Source organism: Mustela nivalis, assembly GCF_964662115.1.
Source record: "Mustela nivalis genome assembly, chromosome: 14".
Taxonomy (NCBI): Eukaryota; Metazoa; Chordata; class Mammalia; order Carnivora; family Mustelidae; genus Mustela; species Mustela nivalis.
In genome coordinates, this window is record NC_139033.1 from 85,088,458 (window position 1) to 85,108,382 (window position 19,925).

At 40.1% G+C, this 19,925-nt stretch overlaps 1 protein-coding gene and 2 gene segments (V, D, J or C); 1 reads left to right on the forward strand and 2 right to left on the reverse strand.

Moving 5' to 3' along the window:
* LOC309847518 (immunoglobulin lambda-1 light chain-like) overlaps window positions 1–19,925 on the reverse strand; it is a 1,783,291-nt gene that overhangs the window by 1,045,697 nt on the left and 717,669 nt on the right.
* Window positions 1–19,925, reverse strand: part of LOC309847513 (immunoglobulin lambda-1 light chain-like) — a 1,777,964-nt gene that overhangs the window by 1,040,370 nt on the left and 717,669 nt on the right.
* LOC309847501 (zinc finger protein 280B-like) overlaps window positions 1–19,925 on the forward strand; it is a 460,063-nt gene that overhangs the window by 57,203 nt on the left and 382,935 nt on the right. For 8 of the 13 annotated variants that reach the window (XR_014302463.1, XR_014302464.1, XR_014302465.1 and 5 more), the window contains one exon: window positions 370–425. The exons of 3 other annotated variants lie outside the window; for them this stretch is intronic. The gene's annotated coding sequence lies outside the window, so the exon portion shown is untranslated. Of the gene's footprint in view, window positions 1–369; window positions 426–11,867; window positions 12,083–19,925 lie in introns of those variants that run through there. 2 more of the 13 variants (XR_014302473.1, XR_014302474.1) reach the window with 1 other exon arrangement.

A 19,925-nucleotide genomic window follows, 5' to 3' on the forward strand; every position in this document is an offset into this window, starting at 1 on the left:
TCTCTCAGGGTCCTGAAGAGGGATGAGAGGGGTAGAACCTGGTAACTATGCATCATTCAGTCTCTGAATGCAAGTTACACCTGGGAGAGTTGGTGGGCTTGGATGAACCCATAAACCATAACCCATTAAAAAGGATTAGTCTCATAACATGATTCAGGGGAGACCTTTTGGCTAGTTACATTCAGCTGCTGGAGAAGGCATGGTTCAGTCCTAGAGAAGGGCATTATGGAGGGTACCACTACATCCATTACAGTTCACCTCATGTCCATGCTCAGATCTCCAAGCTTCCTACAATGAGTCTTGGGAGCAATTCCTCCTTGCCAAATATTTCACCTGATGTTTTTATTATTCTTTTCTCATGACATGTAGTTCTACTAATCCAGGGTCATATGGCTCCAAAGGCTGAAGTGTTTGCCTCAGCAAGAGTATGTAGAACACTCACTTATCTCTAATTTTTCAAACCTAGCCTCTTTCGGGACGCCTGGGTGGCTCAGTTGGTTAGGCGGCTGCCTTGGGCTCGGGTCATGGTCCCAGCGTCCTGGGATCGAGTCCCATATCGGGCTCCTTGCTCGGCAGGGAGCCTGCTTCTCCCTCTGCCTCTGCCTGCCTCTCTGTCTGCCTGTGCTCACTCGCTCTCTCTCCCTCTGTCTCTGACAAATAAATAAATAAAATCTTATTAAAAAAAAAAAAACTAGCCTCTTTCTTGGTCACCTGAAAATGGGTCACAGCAATTTCTCCAGTTGTAGAAAATGTGCTTCCAGAACCAGAATAATCCTAGTGAAGCACTAGGATTGTTTTTTGAGGATGAAAGTTGTGACATATGATACTTTATTTTATATTTTAGAGGTATCCAAAAAAGTTCTAGACTAGGGAATCCCTAGGGCACTGGTGTGATGGGCCCCTGATTCTTTATAGGGTGGGTTCCCCATCCTCAGGAACTTTGGTGTCTTACTAAAGACGTTGATGTACTTCCACCTCTTGCTCAACTTGTTCAAACAAATCAATGTCAGCAATATAATATATCGTCAGGTTCTGTACAATACACAGATGGTCCAGTTTTCTTGAGGATATGCTGTCTATGAAGAAGAGTAAAAACAGTTTGGGGGCAACACCTTAAATGTACTGTTGTTTACTCTATGTGAGTGTGAACAGCATTTGATACTCTATATGCCAGCTGATAGGTATGGAAAAGTGAGCATTCACCAGATTTATGGCTCTATACGTTTAACTGAAATAATGATAATTAATGTGCTCTAGAAAATAGGCTACTCAAGCAGAACAGCTTTGACTGAGATACTACTTGTCTGAGTTTGTAATAGTCCACGTTCATCTGGCAGGATCCATGTGCTTTGGTTGTTGTTATTGATAGTTTTTGTTTAGAAGCCAGATTGAAGAAATAAAGGTAGGCATGTTGGGGACTAGTACCAATACATCATTAAGTGTAACCCTAATCTCTACTATTTTCCCACAATACTAATATTTTATAAATTATTATCTTGAAAAAATGGAATAAGACATAGTTCCAGAGGCTTTTTGTTGGCCTTTTCAACTACCCATACTCTTACTTCTTGGCCTACTTCACCAGGACAATAAGCAAGTATCTCCATACTGCTGACAGTTTCTGCTGACAGTTATGGGAAAATGGCCCTTGGGTGATTCTATGTCCCTTATAGATCTGGGGTAAGCTGTATCTCTAGTAGATGGGATAAGCAGATATCCCCACTGTACTGGAGGGCATGGTGATATTCTTGATTCCTGAGTAAAAATGTCACTTGAATCATGTGTTCTACAATGCTTAAAATATCTTTATAGTTCCTCTTCTCCAAGGTATGGTTCTTTAATGACACAGAGGTCACTTTGGGACAGGAGTGGGGGAATCACTGTCCTTTCTATTGGCCAAGTGGTAACTTCCTCACAGCGTCCCAACCCAAATTCAAGTCAAAGGCTTCAAGGCGGGCATGTGGGTCACTCAGTTGGTTAGGCATCTGCCTTTGGCTCAGGTCATGATCCTGGGGTCTTCTTCTCCCTCTCATTCTGCCTGCCTCTCCCCCGCCTGTGCTCTCTTTCTCTGTATATTCTTAAAATAAATGAATAAAATCTTGGGGGAGCATAGGTGGCTCAGATGTTAAGTGTCTGCCTTTGACTCAGGTTTTGATTCCAGAGTCCTGGGATCAAGACCCATGTCTGGCTCCTTGCTCAGCATGAAGCTTGCTTCTCACTCTCCCACTCCCCCTGTTTGTGTTCCATCTCTTGCTGTGTCTCTAGCAAATAAATAAATAAAATAACAAATAAAACATATTTATTATTTATATACTTTTATAAATTTTATTTTATTTTTTCAGTGTTCCAAGATTCATTATTTAAGCACTATATCCAGTGCTCCATGCAATACATGCCCTTCTTAATACCCACCACCAGGCTCACCTAACTCCACAACCACCTCCCCTCCAAAACCCTCAGTTTGTTCTCAGAGTTCACAGTCTCTCATGGTTCATCTCTCTCTTTATTTCTCCTAATGTCCTCCCTGTTATATTCTTTACTCACCACAAGTAAGTAAAACCATATGATAATTGACTCTCTCTGCTTGACTTATCTCACTCAGCATAATCTCCTCCAGTCCCATCCATGTTGATACAACAATTTGGTATTCGTCCTTTCTGATGGGGGCATAATATTCCATTGTATATATGTGCCATATCTTCTTTATCCATTTGTCTGTTGAAAGGCACAGTTTGATGACTGTGGCCATTGCTGCTATGAACATTAGGTTATATATGTCCATGCTTTTAACTACATCTGTATCTTTGAAGTAATACCCAGTAGTGCAATTTCAGGGTCATAGGGTAGCTCTATTTTTCATTTCTTAGGGAATCTCCACACTGTTTTCCAAAGTGGCTGTGCCACCTTGCATTCCCAACAACAGTATAAGAGGGTACCCCTTTCTCCACATCCTCTCCAACACTTGTTGTTTACTGTCATGTTAATTTGGCCATTCTAACTGGTGTAAGGTGGTATCTCAAATAGTTTTGATTTGAATCTCCCTGATGGCTGGTGATGATGAACATTTTTTCATGTGTTTGTTAGCCATTTGTATGTCTTCTTTGGAGAAGTATGTGTTCATGTCTTTTGCCCATTTTTTGACCTGATTATCTGTTTTTTGAGTGTTGAATTCGAGGAGTTCTTTATAGATCTTGGATATCAGCCCTTGGCCTTTAGTGTCATTTGCAAATATCTTTTCCAGTTCTGGGTGTTGCCTCGATGATTTGTTGACTGTTCCCTTTGCTGTGCAGAAACTATTAATCTTGATGAAGTCCCAAAAGTTCATTTCCATTTTTGTTTCCTTTGACTTTGGAGACATGTCTTGAATGAAGTTGCTATGGCTGATGTCAAAGAGGTTACTGCCTATGTTCTCCTCTAGGATTTTGATAGATACCTGCCTCACACTGAGGTCTTTTATCCATTTCAAGTCTATTTTTGTGTATGGTGTAAGAGGATGGTCAAGTTTCATTCTTCTACATATAGCTGTTTAATTTCCTTAGCACCATTTATTGAAGAAACTGTCTTTTTTCCAGTGGATATTTTTTCCTGCTTTGTCGAAGACCATTTGACCATAAAGTTGCAGGTCCATATCTGGGCTGTGTTCCTCTGGTCTATGTGTCTGTTTTTGTGCCAGTACTATGCTATCTTGGTGATCACAGCTTTGTAGTAAAGCTTAAAATCAGGCAACATGATGCCCCCAGTTTTGTTTTTCTTTTTCAACGTTTTCTAGCAATTCAGGGTCTCTTCTGATTCCATACCAATTTCAGAATTGTTTGTTCCAGCACTTTGAAAATTGCCAGTGGAATTTTGATCAGGATTGCATTGAAAGCATTGCTCTGGGAACTGTAGACATTTTAACAATGTTTATTCTTCAGATCCATGAGCATGGAATGCTTTTCCTACTTTTTAATTTTTTTTAAAATTTTTTAAAGATTATTTATTTATTTATTTGACAGAGAGAAACCACAAGTAGACGGAGAGGCAGGCAGAGAGAGAGAGAGAGGGAAGCAGGCTCCCTGCTGAGCAGAGAGTCCGATGCAGGACTCGATCTCAGGATCCTGAGATCATGACCTGAGCCGAAGGCAGCTGCTTAACCCACTGAGCCACCCAGGTGCTCCTGCTTTTCTTACTTTATGTCTTATTCAATTTCCTCCATGAGTGTTCTATAGTTCCTCAAGTACAGATCCTTTACCTTTTTGGTTAGGTTTACTCCCAGGTATCTTATGGTTCTTGGTGCTATAGTAAAAAGAATTGATTCTCTAAGTTCCCTTCCTATATTTTCATTGTTAGTGTATAAGAAAGCAACTGATTTCTTTGCATTGATTTTGTATCATGTCACATTACTGAATTGCTGTATGAGTTCTAGTAGTTTGGGAGTGGAGCCTTTGGGTTTTCCATATAAAATATAATGTCATCTGTGAAGAGAGAGAGTTTGACTTCTTCTTTGCCTGTATGAATACATTTTATTTCTTTCTGTTTTCTGATTGTTGTTGCTAGGACTGCTAGTACTATGTTGAACAACAGGGGCAGGAGTGGGCATTCTTGTTGTGTTTCTGATCTCAAAGAGAAGGCTATCAGCTTTTCCCCATTGAAAATGATATTTGCTGTGGGTTTTTCATAGATTTTATGAAGTTGAGGAATGTTCCCTCTATCCCTTTACTTTGAAGAGTTTTAATGAGGAGCAGATGCTGTATTTTGTCAAATGCTATTTCTGCATAAATTGAATGGACCGTGTGATTTTTCTTTCTTCTCTTATTGACTTGTTCTATCACTTTGATTGATTTGTGAATATTGAGTCACCTTGTATCCTATGGATAATTCTCACCTGGTCATGGAGGATAATGTTTTTAGTGTACTGTTGGATCCTATTAGCTAGGATCTTGTTGAGAATCTTGGCATCCATATTCATCAGGGATATTGGTCTGAAACTCCTTTTTGATGGGGTCTTTGTCTGGTTTGGGGGGTCAAGGTAATGCTGGCTTCATAGAAAGAGTCTGGAAGTTTTCCTTCTGTTTTTATTTTTTGAAACAGCTTCAGGAGAATAGGTATTATTCTTTCTTGGATGTTTGCTAGAATTCCCCGGGGAATCCGTCAGGCCCTGGGCTCTTGTTTTTTTTTTTTTTTTTGTTTTGTTTTGTTTTTTGGAGGTTTTTGATCACTGCTTCAATCTCATTACTAGATATTGGACTATTCAGGCTATCATTTTTTTTTCTGATTTGGTCTTGTAAGTTTATAGTTTTCCAGGAATGCATCCATTTCATCAAGGTTGCTTAAATTATCAGCATATTGATAATAATTTCTGAAGATTGGTTGAGCCCTGATTTGTGACACAGTATGTGGTCTATTTTGGGAAATAGTGCACTCAATTTGTGCACTCAAGAAGAATAAGTATTCTGTTGTTTTAGGGTGGAATGTTCTGTATGTATCTATGAGGTCTATCTGGTCCAATGTGTCTTTCAATGCTCTCATTTCTTTCTTGGTTTTCTGCTTGGATGATCTGTCTGTTACTGAGAGTGGTGTGTTAAGATCCCCTGCAGTTAATGTATTCACATCTATATGACTCTTTATTTTGTTTAACAGTTAGCTCATGTAGTTGGCTGCTCCCATGTTGGGGGGCATAAATATTTACAATTGCTAGATCTTCTTGGTCAATAGACACTTTAAGAATGACATAGTGTCCTTCTTTATCTCTGACTACATTCTTTAGCTTAAAATCTAATTTATCTGATATGAGAATCACTAACCAGATTTCCTTTGAGGCCTGTTGGCATGAAAGATGTTTCTTCGTCCCTGCACTTTCAGTCTGTATGTGTCTTTAGGTTCCAAATACGTCTCTTGTAGACAACATATGGGCGAGTCCTGTTGTTTTATCCAGTCTGCAACCCTGTGCCTTTAATGGGAGCATTTAGGTCATTCACGTTGAGAATGATTATTCAAAGATATGTTGTTTTGAAATCATGTTGCCTGTAAAGTCCTTGTTTCTATGGATTGTTTTTTTTTTTTTTTTAAGATTTTATTTATCTGACAGACAGAGATTACAAGGAGGCAGAGAGAGAGAGAGAGAGAGAGAGAGAGAGAGAGGAGGAAGCAGGCTCCCCGCTGAGCAGGAGGGGCTCGATCCCAGGACCCTGGGATCATGACCTGAGCCAAAGGCAGAGGCTTAAACCCACTGAGCCACCCAGGTGCCCCTCTATGGATTGTTTTTATAAATTTCTTTTTCTATGCCACTCTTGAGTTCTTTCTTCTTTTATAGAACCCCCCTTAATATATCTTACAGTGCCAGCTTGGTAGTCACGTACTCTTAAACCTTGGTGGTCTTGGAAGTTCTTTATCTCTCCATCCATTTTGAATGTCAACCTTGCTGAATAAAGTATTCTTGGTTGCATGTTATTCTCATTTAGTGCCCTGAGTATGTCTTGCCAACACTTTATAGCCTGCAAGATTTCTGTGGACAGGTCTGAGGTTAGTCTAATTGTCCTTCCTCTGTACATAAGGAATCTCTTCCCCTCAAATGCCACTAGGACCTCTTGTTTAAAATTATGATTCGTGAATTTCACAATCAAGTGTCTTCCTAGATACGTTGATCTTGGTGGTGTTCTTTCTGCCTCTAGGACACAAATGCTTACTCCATTCCCCAGATTGGGGAAATTTTCATCCAGAATTTTTTCAACCATATCTTCTAGTCTTCTCTCTTTCTCCACCCACTCCAGGATCCCAGTATTTCTGACATTGGAATGTTACATGGCATCATTTATGTCCCTAATTCCATTTTCATGGCTTCTAAGCTATTTGTTCCAGGCCTCTTCCTGATCCTTCTTCTCTATCAGTTTGTTCTTTATATCACTAATTCTATCTTCTGTTTCAGTTACCCTAGGTATTAGAGTATTTAGATTAGATTGGATCTCATTGATAGCATTTTTAACTTCTGCCAGATTGGCTCTCCCTTCTGCCTTTAGAGATTCTATATTGTTACTAATGCTTTTCTCCAACCTAGCCACTGCCTGGATAATTGTTACCCTGAATTCCCTTTCCAACATGCCATTTATGTCTATATCCAATAGTGTTGTAGGAGAGGTCACAGTCTCTGAATTCTTCCTCCTTGGAGGTCTTCTTCCTCCTTGTAAGTTTGGTGAGATGTGCTTGAGGGGATGTATAGCTGAATATATCAACCACAATCTTGGCAAGGTGCACACTGATGCCAGTGGGACTGTGAGCTGCCTCGGTATGTGTCTGCGAGGTCAGCTTTACAGTGCATAGAGGTGGGGATGCTGGGGCATTGGACAGCGGGAGTCATGGTCTCGGCCAATTCCAGGCAGGTGTTTCCTGGCTCCCCAAGTCAACTGATCTGGTGGCACCCAGAAGCCTCTACTGTGCCTGCTGCAGGCCGTCTCTGTGGGTCTCCCCCTCGCGGGGCACTGTGTCCCGCATGGGCCAGTTCTGGTGACTGGTCCTTGGCTTCCATGTCTGTTGCCTTTGTCTTCCTGAGGTGCTTCTCCCTGAGGCTGGGTTTGTGCTGCCCAGGGACCCCTCCTCGTGGCTGGTTCTGAAGGCCTGTAGGTTACCATGCCAATAAATAAAAACCTTAAAAAGAAGTTTGGGAACCTGCATGGCTCAGTTGGTTAAGTGTTTGCCTTTGGCTCAAGTCATGGTCCTGGAGTCTCTGGATGGAGTTCTATGTCCAGCACCTTTCTCTTTAGGGAGTCTGCTTCTCCCCTGTCCCTTACCTGGCTTATGTTATCTTTCTCAAAAACAAAAAATAAAAACAAAAAACCCCACAAAGATGTCAAAGCATGAAAATTGGTTTGAATCAATAACGTGGGCAATGAGACGTATCATTTTATTGGGGTGGCTACACTTAGTCCTTTGTACATCCATTCTTTATCTTTTCATTGTATAGACTAATACTATCCTCAGTGACTACTATTTGCCCTGTGGCCTGGAATGCTGCACCCACATAGGCATGCCCACTGCATTATCCGTGGTAGTCCTCTCTGGTCACTGCTATTTGCCATAATTTTTTCCACCCTCTTCTAATTAAAATGTCTTCTGCCCTCTAATTTTAAGGGATCATGATTCCTGTTGCTTTTAGACAGAACAATTCAGTAATGGATTTCTACTCTGAGCCCTGACCAACCAAGAACTAAATGAGTGAGCAATGAGGTCAATAGGAACCGAAGAGTGAGGATGGGGTTGGTGCTATGAATGCACCAGTGAAAGGCTCAACATCCTCAAAAGTTAAAACCCATCAGGGAGCAGGAAAGTGGCAAGAATAATACCTGTCAAGGTATTACCTCTCATGATTCTAGAAAGACCTGAGAAAATATTTTGCAATGTAAGGCAACATTTCTATGGACCAAGAGCAGGCAGGGCATGCAGGGACAGGAATTCACAGACATGTGCTGATTCCCAAAATATCTCAGAAGATGAAAACTTTCTAAGCAGGGTGAAGTGAGTCATCCAAGGGGAGGGACATGGGTCCATGGCAGACCAGCTGTGTGTTTCTTTCTCACTATTCCTGCTGTCACATGGTGGGTAGGCAAAACTCCTCCCATAACCATGGTTTGTTGAACAGTTGGAGTCATTATCATCTTCTTCCAGGATATTCTGGATGGTCAGGTACCAGACTAGGTCAGAGCTGGACCTGAGAAGCATTGATTATGGAGGGAAAGTCCTAGAAATAATACAGTGGAGAGAGTGGAGGGAAAGGCAAGAGGGCATATGTCTGAACAGGAGGCCTCTGTCCTTGGGATATGTGGACTGGGGTTTCTTCTCTAATCCAAAGGCATCAGTTCTTTCTGCCAGAAATTTCTCTTCAGTTCTCTGCAGATCATTTCCTTCTAATGCCATTCTCTGTGATTTAGAAATGCAGAATCGCAGGCCCTTCTCCAGACTCAAAGGAATCTATTTACAAGATTCTGCATGTAAGATTAATATGTACATTGAAGTGTGAGACTAACTGATCTAACACATGTAGAAAGGCCACGCTGGTTTTGGTGCCTGAATGCTTTTCAAGTTTCAATCTATTCTGTTTTCCAATCAGCCTCTCTAGGACATAAACTCTTTCCTTTACCATTCCACAGTAATGTACTGAGGGTTTCCCACTGAAGGTAGTAGGCATTTCTCTTTTCACTCACTAGATCCAGATCCATTTTAATACACGCAAGATAATCTTCACAACTTCACAATTTCAGAGTCTTCTGCACTAGTAATCAATTGGAACCACCTAATGGGTGTCTACCTTTTGAATGCAATGTTTCAGCACTATTAAGCAGTAATTCTCCATTTCTAGACTTTTAAACTCATGGCAAATTACTTGTAGTAACCTTCCATGACCCTAGGAGTGCTTGAAACATTAGCAAAATATGAAATATCAACATAACTCTTTGTGTAATTGTGTAACAATTAAAAACCCATTGGGAAGAAAGTGTTCAAATTCAGAAAGATACTGACCGTGTGATATTTTAGATTCTTAGGGCTGCCATAACAAAGTAGCACAAACTGGGTGGCTTCAAGAAAAAGTGACTATCTCACAGGTGTGGAGGCTAAAAGCCCCAGATTCATAGGGTGGGGCCATGTTCTCTCTGGAACCTGTAGGGAAATCTTTCCCTGCCACCCCCTGACTAACTAGCACTTTGAGGGCAATTTTTGGCATTCCCTGGGTGAAGCTGCGAACTCTGCACACTCTGCCTCCAGCTTCCCATGGTGCCCTTCTTGTCTCCATGTGACCATCCTGTTTTAAGCACACTAGTAGTCATACTGAACTAGAAGGCCACCTTCCGCCAGTATAGCCTCACCTTAACCAATTACCTCTATGACAAACCTATTTTTTGGATCAGGGCATATTATTAAGTCCTCAGGGCTACAACTTCAACATATGTTCTTTGGGAGGATGCAATTTATCCCAGAGTATTAGGAATGAAGTATTATTACAAAAATATTCATAATTCTTAATATTTTAAAAAGTATTAGAATATACTTGCATTGTGTTAAAGTGCAAACTAATACAATAAACTTTATGTTGCTTATTTTTTTAAAATTTGAAGGGTTTATTTATTTGTTTAAGGAATCTCTGCATCTAACTTGAGACTTAAACTCAGATTGTGAAATCAAGCGTCCCACCCTTTTTTGACTGAACCAGTCAGGCGCACCATGAAACTTTAGAAATATACTAAATGAGTGTTTCCTTTGTTCTTAGCTGACAAAGAATATTAGAGATGCTCCTTTTTTTCTGGAGGAAATGTGTTTTGCCTCAAATTTTAATTCTGATCCATGCACATAGAGATCCTTGTCTACTATAAAAGCACTGAAATCTGCTTTTTTTTTTTTTTTTTCTTCCGAAAAAGCAGTACCTCCCAGAACATTGATATATTTCCTCCACTTCAGGACTCAAACATGAATGGGAAGAAATTCAGACCATGTCGCATCTCTGCCTCTCTAAGGATGGTTTAACCCTTAGGCTACCCTGAGAGCTCAGGTGTCTGGTCATGGTGTGCCAGCATCACATGATCTTATTTGTACCCACACACTGAAACAACAGTTTATGTCTTCCTTCCTCATCTGGGTCTCTCACTGTGCCTCCCATCAGCATATTGTAGGAAGCAGTAGTACTCAGCCTCATCCTCAGGCTGGGCCCCTGTGAGGGTCAGGACAGCTTTGCCCCCAAGGAGGGAGCCTGAGAATCGGGCAGGGGTCCAGGAAGGTTTATTGTGTGTATTATAAATCAATGTCCTAGGGGATTGGCCAGGCTTCTGCTGGAACCAACATGGATAATGTTTATCGATGACTGTGCCATAGCTGGAGGCACAGGTGAGAGTGACTGTCTCTCCTGGGGACACAGTCATTGAGGGCTCCTGGGTCACCACAGCCTCAGAACTGGTCCCTGAAATGAAAATAGACACATATTAGAATGAAGAATAAAGGCAGAGGGATTCCCCTCAAAAGGTGGCTGTCAAATCTGCATGAACCTGGGCAGTAGGTGAGGAGGGGGAGGAGGAAGAGTGGAGTCCAGGTCATGGTGTGGACTTCCCAAAGGTCCCGTGGCCTTACAGCTGGTGCTGGTCTCTGGGATGTGTCTTTTATCTCCTCCTGAGCTCCAGGGGGAAAGGGTGTGTTTGGTGGTGCATTATGCAAATATGAGCCTACAATGCCATTTGGTTCTGGGTCCTAGGCCCAGCTTGTAGCTGAAATCCAAAGAGGTGGGCTGGGGAAGTTAAGCATTCTGAGTTTGTCCCCTGAGAGGAAGCAGCTGCTGGCAACTCTCTCCCAGACAGTGAGCAGGGGGTGCAGGGCCCAGTCAGGTGGAACTATTTCAGTTGGTTTCAGGCCTTGCCAGCTCTGAGTGGGTGAACAGCTCCGCCTGGTGACAGTCTCAGGAGACTACTCATGGGTGTGGAAATCAGGCAGAGTGAATGTAGTCCATTTGTGTTTTCAACAAACATATCCTAAGTAGGTGTTACCTACTCTTGAGTCTCTCCAGAGAGTTTTCTTTTTCAGTGTCATCTGTTGTATTTTTAACTTCTATACTTTCCATTTGGTGTGTTTTGATGACTTCTATTTCAATGGCATATTTCTGACTTTTCCATGTATTCTAAGAGTTTTTGTAGAGGCTCCTGTGATAGATTTTCTGATTGTTGCTTGAAAATATCTGTTCCATAATGTCAGCATGTGAGGGACCTCAGTGTTTGTGATGGTTGAGTCTCCTTTCTCATTCAAGGTTTGATTTTCCTGGTTCTTGGCAAGACAATTTGGTCCTTTTTCCTGGATCCTGGATATTTTTGGATATTTATCAAGTAATGTTGGGGTCCCAATTACCTTCCTTCAATCATCAGGTGATTCTCCCCCTTGAGGAGCAGCAAGAGGTCTGGGATTTTATGTCAGCTTCCCAGTGGCCCCAGGAAAAGTGGAGTGTTCAATCCCATAGTCTTGCTGCTGACGCCCTGCTGGAGGAAGTGGGGCAAGAGTGTCCCCTCCAAGTACCCACTGTGTGAGTGAGGGTGTTGTGAGACGGGCTCTGAGCTGGACCCTGCTGACCCCAGAGAGGGATGCCCAGGCCTGAAGGGAAGTGCAGAGGATGAATTCTCAGCAACTCACTGGGCTCTATGCCCTCACTGACAACAGGAAGGGAGGGGTCAAATGCAAAGCCAGCATTCCTGCCTTGTAGCCCCTTATTCATTGTGTTAATGTTAGGTGGGAGTCCAGGGTATGCTCTTACTGGCCCCACAGTCACCAGCAGGGGTATATGAATGCAGAACAGCTCTGCCTTAAATCACCAATCAGTGTTCCTGCTGGTGGATGGACATCTGTTGAGCTTCTGGGGATCTGCCAAAATTATAGGTGGGAAGAACTGGAATGCTAAGTAGCCCACTGGCCCCACCTTGCCCAGGCTTTCTGATGCTCCTGTGGGGTGGAGGCTCAGCTCTCCACTGAGACCAATGACACCACACAAGGTGGACAATCAGACACTGTCCTTTTCTGCCAGGAAGGGAGGGACACTAGATGTCTGCTCAGCACTGCTGAGAGCCCTGCATGAAGGCAGAGTTTGGGGATTCATTAGTGTGTGAAGGTAATATAAAATATATATTTTTTAAATTTTTTGCTAAAATATTTTTTTTTGCTCAGGCCAATTTATATTCAGATCCTCTGACCATGCTGGTTGACATTTTTAGAGTTTTGCTGGATTTTATTTTCTTTTTCTCTTCTGGCCCTCTGGGTAATTCTTGGTTGGAGGCTCCTGCAGTGTCTTCTCTTACATGTGTTTGGGGTAATAGAAGGGAAGAAACCCAAGGAACTCACTGGTGTGTTTCCCTCAACAGCTAAGGTTTATAGGAAGTCTTCCTTCTTCCTTCTACCTTATGGAGTCTCCCTATACTTGTTTGTATTTTTCCCAGATATTTTTAGTTGTAAGTGAGAGGACTTGCTTTATTGGGAGCATTTCCTCTTGGTCAGAACTGGAAACCCTGGTGGTGCCTGCTCTGAATGGTTTCCTCCAGTACTAGGATGGTGGAGATCCTACAGAACTTAAGTTGTGGAGGTGATTTATCCTGATCCCCAAGCTATAGAAATAAGAGGTAATTTGAATATTATTTTATATTATTTTTTATAGAATAATATAAGGAAAATACATCACCAAACATTAGGTGTTCCTGATCTCAAAGGGAAGGATGTCACCTTTTCCACATTGAGAATGATAGTCACAGTGGGTTTTTCATAGATAGATTATATGAAGTTGAGGAATGTTTCGTCTATGCCAATATAGTGAAGTGTTTTAATCAGGAATGGATGCTGTATAATGTCAAATGCTATTTCTGCATTAATTGAGAGCACCATGTGATTCTTCTCTCATCTCTTATTGACTTGTTCTATCACATTGATTTGTGAATGTTGAACCACCACTGCATCCCAGGGATAAATCCCACCTGGTCATGGTGGGTAATCTTTTTAATGTGCTGTTGTATCCGACTAGCTAAGATCTTGTTGAGAATCTTGGCATCCATATTCATCAGGGATATTGGTCCAAATTCTCCTTATTGATGGGATCTTTGCCTCGTTTGGGTGTCAGGGTAATGCTGGCTTCATAGAAAGAGTCTGGAAGTTTTCCTTCTGTTTCAATTTTTTGGAAACAGCATCAGGACTATAGGTATTGTTTCTTCTTTGAATGTTTGGTAGAATTCCCCAGGGAATCTGCTGCGTCCTGGGCTCTTGTTTATTGGGAGGTTTTTGATCACTGCTTCAATCTCATTACTAGATATTAGTCTATCCAGGTTGTCAATTTCTTCCTGTTTCAGTCTTGGAAGCTTATTGGTTTCCAGGAATGCTTCCATTTCTTCTATGTTGCTTATCTGATTGCCTATAACTGTTGATAATAATTTCTTTTTTTTTTTTTAAAGATTTTATTTATTTATTTGACAGACAGAGATCACAAGTAGGCAGAGAAGCAGGCAGAGAAAGGAGGGGAAGCAGGCTCCCTGCTAAGGAGAGAGCCCGATGCGGGGCTCAATCCCAGGACCCTGAGATCATGACCTGAGCTGAAAGGAGAGACTTTAACCCACTGAGCCACCCAGATGCCTCTGTTGGTAATAATTTCTGATGATTACTTCTGTTTTCCTGGTATTGGAGAATGGACTCTCCATGGAGAGTCATGACCTCTCCACTTTATTGAATTTAAATAGTTTGGGTCCTCCTTCTTTTATTTTGGATTAGTTTGACCAGTGGTTTATCGATTTTAATGATTCTTTCAAAGAACCAGCTTCTAATTTCATTGATCTGTTCTACTCTATCTTTAGTTTCTAACTCATTCATCTCTGCTCTAATCTTGGTTATTTCCCTTCTTGTGCCTGGGGTTGGCTTAATTTGTTGTTGGTTTTCCAGTTCTTTAAGGTGTAAAGAGAAATGGTGTATTTGGGGTTTTTCACTTTTTAAAAATTTATATTTTATTTATTTTCAACATAACAGTATTCATTATTTTTGCACCACACCCAGTGCTCCATGCAATCCACACCCTCTCTGATACCCACCACCTGGTTCCCCCAACCTCCCACCTTCTACCCCTTCAAAACCCTCAGATTGTTTTTCAGAGTCCATAGTCTCTCATGGTTGACCCCCCCCTTCCAATTACCCCCAACTCCCTTCTCCTCTCCATCTCCCCTTATCCTCCATGCTATTTGTTATGCTCCACAAATAAGTGAAACCATATGATAATTGACTCTCTCTGCTTGACTTATTTCACTCAGCATAATCTTTTCCAGTCCCATCCATGTTGCTACAAAAGTTGGGTATTCATCTTTTCTGATGGAGGCATAATACTCCATAGTGTATATGGACCACATCTTCCTTATCCATTAGTCCGTTGAAGGGCATCTTGGTTCTTTCCACATTTTGGCAACCGTGGCCATTGCTGCTATAAATATTGGAATAAAGATGGCCCTTCTTTTCACTACATCTGTAACTTTGGGGTAAATACCCAGGAGTGCAGTGGCAGGTCTATTTTTAATTTCTTGAGGAATCTCCACACTGTTCTCCAAAGTGGCTGCACCAACTTGCATTCCCACCAACAGTGTAAGAGGGTTCCTCTTTTTCCACATCCTTTCCAACACACGTTGTTTCCTGTCTTGCTAATTTTGGCCATTCTAACTGGTGTAAGGTGGTATCTCAATGTGGTTTTAATCTGAATCTCCCTGATGGCTAGTGATGATGAACATTTTTTCATGTGTCTGATAGCCATTTGTATGTCTTGATTGGAGAAGTGTCTGTTCATATCTTCTGCCCATTTTTTAATATGATTGCCTGTTTTGTGTGTGTTGAGTTTGAGGAGCTCTTTATAGATCCTGGATATCAACCTTTTGTCTGTACTGTCATTTGCAAATATCTTCTCCCATTCTGTGGGTTGCCTCTTTGAGCATTAAATGTAAAACTTCAATTCTGCTTATGTTTGTTTAAAAATCATACCCTTTCTGTTATTTATGTGGCAAAGTTTGTCAGGATAGAAAAAAAGAAAAGAAATTTTGAAACAATGGTTGACTTTATCTAATGCCTCTTGATGATTTGGGGGTAGCCTAAACATAATCATTGAGAATAAATAAGTTATACATGTGTAAGTAAGATTAAAACATTCATAGGTAAACTTTGTTTATTTATATGTTATTTTTATTTTTAAAAGATTTATTTTAGAGGGACAGAGAGAGTGAACAAGTGAGCTGGGGAAAGGGAAGAAGGAGAGAGATTCCTCAAGCAGATTCCCCATTGAGTGGGGAGCCCAAGCAGTGCTTGATCACAGGACCCAGACATCATTACCTGAGCCACAATCCTGAGTGAAATGTTTAAGTAATTGAGCCACCCAGGAACCCCTATAGGTAAACTTTTAAATATTTTCAAAATCTTTGGTAATCTACAAGTTTAACTAAGTTAACTAAGGAGTAAAGTTAAGTTCACTAATTATCTAGATCATTTCCAAATAAGCTATATAATGAAACTTTATGTGCTGAACACAGTTTATCTACTATTGTCTCATTACAGAGAAGCCAAATATAAATCTGGGTGTGTTAGTAAATCTGTTTCATGTTTTATGCTTTATTATATTGTATTATTCAAGGCAGATATTTCTAGAATTTATGAAATATATTCAATATGTGTCAGTCTAAAGAATTCTGGTATAACAGTTCACAATTGGTTACTACTTAGCTTTCACTAGAAATTAAAAGTTTCTAAGAATTAATTCTAATAAATGTAATTAAGACTACTGGAAATAACAAAGGGAGCAACCCTATGTGAGGAAAGTAAGACGAGTTTTTGGTAAGCAAAACAAAACAAAACAACAGAACAACAACAACAAAAAGCCCATACATTTTTGTCTGGGAGTAGGGGAGTGATTTTAACCTAAGGTGAGTCTGGTTATTTAAAAAGGAAAAACAAAGTACAACATGTGAATGCAAAAAAGAAAGTCTTAGATGGCTAATGGAAAAGGAGCCCATGGACAGAAATTTTATGTGTGGGAGCAATTGGGTGCCTCTGCAGGTTAAGCATTCAATCCTTGATTATGGCTCAGATCATGCTCTCATTGTTCTGGGATCGAGCCCAGCATCAGGATCCATGCTCAGTGCTGTTTCTCCCCCTGCCCATGCTCTCTGTCAGATAAATAAGTAAAATTTTTTGTTTGTTTGTTTGTTTAAGAATTTTATGTGTGGTTAGTACTGGCTAAGATTAGGGTCATTTTTTAAGTAAGTAAAGAATTTTAATATCAAAAGTATACTGCTGGAAAATTTTTGTTTTCCCTTTGTTAAAAAGAAAAAGGTCTTTTCAACTATTAGTCGGCTCTTAATAAGAAATCAAAAACAGAAGTTTTTCTTTACCTTTGAAGTTATGTGCAAAAGAAAGGAAGAAAAGGAAAACAGAAAACTAACAAACAAAATACACACACACACACACACACAAACCAAGGGCGCCTAGGTGGCCCAGTTGGTAAAGCATCTGACTTTGGTCATGCTCCCTGCTCAGTGGTAGTCTGTTTCTCCCTCTTTATCTGACACTCCCCTCTGCTTGTATGCTTGCTCTTGCTCTCTCTAAAATAAATAAATAAAATCTTAAAAAAAAAAGAAAAGAAAAAGAAAAACTGAGGGATGCCTCAGTGGCTCAGTCATTAAGAATCTGCCTTTGGCTTAGGTCATGATCCCAGTGTCCTGGGACTGAGCCTCACATGGGGCTCCCTGCTCAGTGGGGAGCCTGCTTATTTCACTCAGCATAATCTTTTCCAGTCCCATCCATGTTGCTGCAAAAGTTGAGTATTCATCTTCCACACCCTCTACTTGTGTTCCCTCTTTTCTTGTGCCTCTCTTTGTCAAATAAATAAATAAAATATTTAAAAAAACAAGTCTTATTATAAAATTATTATTATTATTGCTTATTAAATTAGCAAAATTTTGTTCACAACTATTTAACCTACTATATCCACCTTTGGAATTTTTTTTGTCACTTTGCTTAAATGTCAAATATTGTTTCATAATGATTTGTGATCATTTTAATCAAATTTTCAAACCTTTTGATATATTCCAATATGTTTCCCCAAATCAAATTCTAAAGTGAAGAAGGACCCATGGAATTTGATTACTTCAAAGATTTTGTGAAAAATTATACTAACTAGACTTTCTTGGTATGTTAAATTACATGGCAAGCATTGTCATGTAAATGATACTAAAACCCTCTTTTTTAATTTCTATTTTTAGACATTTTATTAAGTAAATGTTTAAGGGGCACCTGGGTGGCTCAGTGGGTTAAAGCCTCTGCCTTCAGCTCAGGTGATGATCCCAGGGTTCTGGGATGGAGCCCCACATTGGGCTCTCTGCTCAGCGGCAAGTCTGTTTCCTCCTCTCTCTCTCTCTCTCTCTCTCTGCCTTCCTCTCCACCTATTTGTGATCTCTCTCTCTCAAATAAATAAATAAATAAAATCTTAAAAAAATAAAAATTTAAAAAATTTCATATAACTCCTAGAAATCTTTTTTTTTTTTTTTTTAAGATTTTGTTTATTTGACAGAGATCACAAGTAGGCAGAGAGACTGGCAGAGAAGGGGAGAAACAGTTTCCCTGCTGAGCAAAGAGCCTGATGCAGGGCTTGATCCCAGATCCAGAAAACATGACCTGAGCCAAAGGCAGAGGCTTAACCCACTGAGGTGCCCAGGCACCCTCCTAGAAATCTATCCTGGTATGTTATTACTTGAAGTACTGTGTATCACAAAAATAATCAAATTATCTTGTTAATTTCATTATAGTGACCTTAACTCAGATCTTGTACCATCGCCATTTTGAAGTGTTTTATCTTACAGACATGCTTTCACTCAGATCCTTTTATACAAGCTTCCTGAAAATCTGCTTCATCTTCAGTGATACTCATAGAAGGAATTCTCAATACAAATTTTGATAACTTTAAGGCCATAAACTAAACTAAATAAAAATTCCCAGAGCTAATGGGAAACCTGAATTCAACCAGAGCAAAAACTAATAATATAGGGATAAACTTTTTTAAAAATTAACACTTAAAGTATTATTTGTTTCAAGGGTACAGGTCTGTGATTCACCAGTCTTACACAATTAACAGCACTCACTATAGTACATACCCTCCTCAATGTCCATCACCCGGCCATCCCATCCCTCTCATCATCTTCCCCTCCAGCAACCTCTCTTTGTTTCCTGAGATTAAGTGTCTCTTATGGTTTGTCTCCCTCTCTCGTTTTGTCTTGTTACATAGAGATAAACTTAATTAAGGAGGTAAAAGACCTGTATTCTGAAACTATAAAACAATTATGAAAGAAAATGAAGATGACACAGACTATTGGAATGATACTCCATACTCAAAGATTGGGAGAATAAATATTGTGAGAATGTCCATACTGTTTAAAGCAATCTACAGATTTAATGCAGTCCTCATCAAACTATCAGCAACATTTTAATGGAAATAGAACAAATAATTCTGAAATTTGTATGGAACCACAAAAGACCCTAAATAGACAAAGTAATCTGAAGAAGGAAGAAGAAAGCTGGAAGAATCACACCCTAGATTTCAAGACAGATTAGAAAGTGATAGTAATCAAAATAGTATGTCCCTGGCACAGAGATAGTCACATAGATCAATGGAACAGAATAGAAAGCCCAGAAATAAACCCACGATTATATGGTCAACTAATCTTAAATAATGGAGGTAAGAATGCACAATAGGAAAAAGAAAATCTCTTCAATGAATTGTGTTGGGAATACTGGACAGCTACATGCAAAAGAAAGAAACTTGACCATTTTCTTGCACCACACATGATAATAAACTCAAAATAGATTAAAGACCTAAATGTACTACTTAAATGTAAAAATTCTATAAGGAGCATAGGCAGTCATTTCTCTGAATCAGCTGTAGCAATATTTTTCTAGACACATATCCCAAGGCAAGGTTAACAACAGCAAAAATCAACTATTGGGACTACATCAAATATAAATCTTTAGCACAGAAAAGGAAACAATCAATAAAACTTAATGATAACCTAAGGGATGGGAGAAGATATTTGAAAATGACATAACCAAAAGGGTTAGTACCCAAAATATATAAAGAACTTATATAACTCAACGCACACACACACAAAAAACCCCACCCTAAAAATCTAATTAAAAACGGGCAGAAAACACAGATTTCTCCAAAGATGACATACAGTTGTCTAACATGTGTGTGCAAAGATACTCAACATCACTAATCATTAAGCAAATGCAAATGAAAACCACAGTGAGATATCATCCCACACCTGTCAGAATAGCTAATATCGAAAGCACAAGAAAGAATAATTGTTGGTGAGTGTGTGAAAAAGGACACTTTTTACACCGTTGTTGAGAATTCAAAGTGGTGCAGCCACTGTGGAAGA